General features: G+C 33.0%; 1 protein-coding gene across 1 annotated transcript in view; it reads left to right on the top strand.

The window, feature by feature from the left end:
• Window positions 1–3,627: 3,627 nt before the first annotated feature.
• Window positions 3,628–5,000, top strand: part of LOC122999352 (photoreceptor outer segment membrane glycoprotein 2-like) — a 17,593-nt gene continuing 16,220 nt past the window's right edge. Inside the window, exons 1-2 of the mRNA XM_044376198.1 lie at window positions 3,628–4,071; window positions 4,901–5,000. The exon at window positions 4,901–5,000 is cut by the window's right edge and continues 1,141 nt beyond it. The gene's annotated coding sequence lies outside the window, so the exon portion shown is untranslated. The remainder of the gene's footprint in view (window positions 4,072–4,900) is intronic.

Genomic DNA, 5,000 nt, shown 5'->3' with positions numbered 1-5,000 from the left:
ATATACCATCCTATTATACTGTTATACTATATATACCATCCTATTTTACTGTTATACTATATATACCATCCTATTATACTGTTATAATATATATACCATCCTATTATAATTATACTATATATACCATCCTATTATACTGTTATACACTATATATACCATCCTATTATAATTATACTATATATACCATCCTATTATACTCTTATATACTATATATACCATCCTATTATAATTATACTATATATACCATCCTATTATAATTATACTATATATACCATCCTATTATACTGTTATACTATATATACCATCCTATTTTACTGTTATACTATATATACCATCCTATTATACTGTTATATACTATATATACCATCCTATTTTACTGTTATGCTATATATACCATCCTATTTTACTGTTATACTATATATACCATCCTATTATACTGTTATATACTATATATACCATCCTATTTTACTGTTATACTATATATACCATCCTATTATAATTATACTATATATACCATCCTATTATACTGTTATATACTATATATACCATCCTATTATACTGTTATAATATATATACCATCCTATTATACTGTTATATACTATATATACCATCCTATTATACTGTTATAATATATATACCATCCTATTATACTGTTATAATATATATACCATCCTATTATACTGTTATATACTATATATACCATCCTATTTTACTGTTGTACTATATATACCATCCTATTATACTGTTATATACTATATATACCATCCTATTATACTGTTATACACTATATATACCATCCTATTATAATTATACTATATATACCATCCTATTATAATTATACTATATATACCATCCTATTATACTGTTATATACTATATATACCATCCTATTTTACTGTTGTACTATATATACCATCCTATTATACTGTTATATACTATATATACCATCCTATTATACTGTTATACACTATATATACCATCCTATTATAATTATACTATATATACCATCCTATTATAATTATACTATATATACCATCCTATTATAATTATACTATATATACCATCCTATTATACTGTTATGCTATATATACCATCCTATTATAATTATACTATATATACCATCCTATTATAATTATACTATATATACCATCCTATTATACTGTTATAATATATATACCATCCTATTATAATTATACTATATATACCATCCTATTATACTGTTATAATATATATACCATCCTATTATACTGTTATATACTATATATACCATCCTATTATACTGTTATATACTATATATACCATCCTATTATACTGTTATAATATATATACCATCCTATTATACTGTTATACTATATATACCATCCTATTATACTGTTATACTATATATACCATCCTATTATACTGTTATACTATATATACCATCCTATTATAATTATACTATATATACCATCCTATTATAATTATACTATATATACCATCCTATTATACTGTTATATACTATATATACCATCCTATTATACTGTTATATACTATATATACCATCCTATTATACTGTTATACTATATATACCATCCTATTATACTGTTATAATATATATACCATCCTATTATACTGTTATATACTATATATACCATCCTATTATACTGTTATAATATATATACCATCCTATTATACTGTTATATACTATATATACCATCCTATTATACTGTTATAATATATATACCATCCTATTATACTGTTATACTATATATACCATCCTATTATACTGTTATAATATATATACCATCCTATTATACTGTTATACTATATATACCATCCTATTATACTGTTATAATATATATATCATTTCTAGCGAAGACTGGGTGGAAGTTTATCTCCAGACAGTTGCCTCTCTTTTCAGTACCTTTGATTTTTAAGGACAGTGGTTCTCAAGGTAGGGTCCAGGGACCCCCAGGGGTCCTTGAGGGGGTTTCAGGGGTCTCCAAGCAAAAAGGGGAATAATTTATTTTCATCCATAAGTAACACAATGACCGAACATACGACTATATTAGTCATGGGTTTCATACACTTCCTGTGAGAAAACTTCTAGAGGAAAACATCTTATCAGATGAGGGTCTGTGGTCTAATCTGTGTCAGTTTAGGGCCCATCATGTGGGAGAGTTTGAGAACTACTGTTTAAAGATGTGATCATATAGGGAAGAGTCCTAACAACGTATAAATGTGGCTTAATTTAAGGTATTTACACAGAGGTTCATGAAAAGATAATCTTGTCTATAGATCAGCACCGTTTCAGACATCAGATACTATTAGAACTGCTGTGAATAACAGTTTGTATGTGTTGTTAAGCTTAATGTGACAGACACACACAACACTATTAAAACTACTGAAAAGGGTCAATGCTGACTTAACTAAACATAAACTAAAGTTAAACTAGAAGAACCTGCAGATTCAACCAAGTGAAATGTAAACGAGCCTGTAATCATACAACAAACACTAGAAATCATAAATAAATCAAATCCATGTAGGAATTATTCTATATGACTGAAGTATAGAGGGAGTATTTTCACTGTTTACAAACCATCTGAATATGTCACATAACAAACTTAAAGTAACGTCAGACTGTTTCTGCTGCTGAAGCAAAGAGTGTAAAAGTATTTAATGACTGATGATTTATAATCATGGAGCCAATTAACAGTGAGGATTATTGATCTCTGGTGTTTATCTGCAGTTGTCTGATGTTATTCTGACTGCAGCCATGAATCAGAGAGTAAAATCACTATTAAACTATTAAAATATGTGTTTAGTGTCGTAAACGATCTCCGTTTGTTAGAAGCTCTGATTTAAAACCAGAAACACGGAAAAATAAAATGTTTCTGCTGATCTATAAAAATATATATTGATCTTTTTTACTTGTCACTTTATTATAAACTCAGGACTTTTGTCCATGTCGGGATCCTGTAGGAATGATGACGCTTTATTTCCAGTGATGTGATTGGTCAGTAGGCGGAGTGCTGCTCCGGAGCAGGTTAACTGTTCAGCATCAGTTACCATGGTGATGAACCTCTGAAGTCCATCACAATAAGAGATCCATCCCTCCTCCTATTTATTATTATTTCCAATCCAAGTCAGACATCCAGCAGTTCTGCAAACTAAAGGAAGACAAACAGTGAAGCAGTGATCTGTAGTGAAGCTGCTGTTTGGTGTCCAAATACTTTTATAAAGTGTGTGTGCTATTATTTGTTAAAATAAATGCCATTTGCTTTGACATTTTGTAATGTAATGCTATGAAATTCATACATTTTGAAGTGTCCAGATAGTTTTTAGTGCAGTGTTTGTAAAAGCTGCTCTGTTTCCTCTCTTCACTCAAACAACTGACGTCCATGTACGGATGGATGTGAGAAGTTGACATTTGGAGTAAAGAAGGAGAAGAAGAAGTGAAATCCTGCTACTATAGTTTGTTTACGTAGCCTCCGGAGCCGGAGGAAGCTTCCTGAAGCTGACCAATCAGAACAGAGTGGGCTCATCAGGAGGCGGGGCCTTAAAGAGACAGGAGCTAAAACGGCCTGTTTCAGACAGAGGCTGAACTGAGGGGCTGCATAAAGGACCAGTAGAAGATAAATAAGGAGTTTTTAACTGGAAATCATGCAAAGATATTCCAGTAGAGCTCCAGAATATAAATATAGAGGCTGGAAATGTACAGAATATTTGTCCTTTAATGACTCTACCCAGTCTCTCCATATCATTCTCACTTTACCACCAAGTCAGATAAATCAGCAGAGTGTAAAATGAGTGGAAACACTGTAGTGGACAGTTAGCGTCCTGCTGATGGTCCAGCTGGTGAATGGGGTGGTTGGAGATTTCTTAGCTTATTACGAGGCTTATTCGCTGTAAGGGGATTAGAAGCACAGAACAGCAGGTTAACAGGAGCCTCAAAACTCTTCTTCTCTGCCTCCCTATTCGCTCCGTGACTCTGTAACTGTGGCAGGACTCACGCTGCCGAGGATGAGGGGAGGCTGGAGGGAAGACAGACCCGCAGCGGCTGTTAGATGATTGACAGCTTTAAGTCAACAAGGTAAGATTCTCTACAGCATCTTCAGTAGAGCGTCAGCTGGTTGAATCATGTCTCTGAGGTGGCAGCTACTGCACTCATCTCAACTCTCATCTTTACTTTCATTTTGTTCCAGTACAGAGTGTCAGTCAAGGTTAGTGTGTTCTTTATTTCACATAACAAATGAGTTGAGCTGCCTTTTTTCCTCAATGTTCCACCTATTTTAAGGATGTCTTATACTCACTCTGAGTTTTTGGTGGTAAAATGTAAAGAGTGTCACATGAGAGCAGGGTTATGACTGTAATCAAAAGGGCTGAAGAACAGGAACCTTTGTATTGTGGGTAGATTATTTTCAGGTAATGTATTACTATTTATAAATCTGATTGACGGCTGACACAAACATGAGCTCTATAAAAAAACTGGATAAGATTTCCTGTTTACATTTGTAACACAGGAACTCTCGGCTCTGTCATTGGTTTTCTGTGGTTTCGTTGATTTAGCTTTAGTTTCACTGTTGGAGTTATTGATGAGAATGATTTGTGTGTCACCTGTTCAAAGATGGGTTAGTTTAAAGATGCTCTGCTGTAAATAGTGTTTATGAGCTGTATGAAGCTGTTCAGTCAACAGGGGGAGAGTGCTATCTGAGCATGCTCAGAAAAATATATCCAGAGAATCTTTCATTTTGAATGTTTTGACATGAATAATTTGTACTGAACAGATTATGAGCCCTTTCACTCTGCTGTGGTTGAGTTTGGAGAGTAAAAGGCTTCATTCTCACACAGGCAGTTTTATTTTTTTACATTCAGTATCAGCACAAGTTTAGGTAAACCTTGACCCTCTTCCTTCCCTGCAGCGGTCACATCCTGGTTGTGCGTCGGAGTTGTGGACAGCAGTCAAGAATACCTAAAATACCTCGCTAAGCTGCTTATGACGCTCTGCAGAGAGCAGCCTCC

Source organism: Thunnus albacares, chromosome 16 (assembly GCF_914725855.1).
Source record: "Thunnus albacares chromosome 16, fThuAlb1.1, whole genome shotgun sequence".
NCBI classification, from domain to species: Eukaryota; Metazoa; Chordata; class Actinopteri; order Scombriformes; family Scombridae; genus Thunnus; species Thunnus albacares.
The sequence above is the reverse complement of the archived record's forward strand: the minus strand, read 5'-3'. Positions and strand labels throughout refer to the sequence as shown.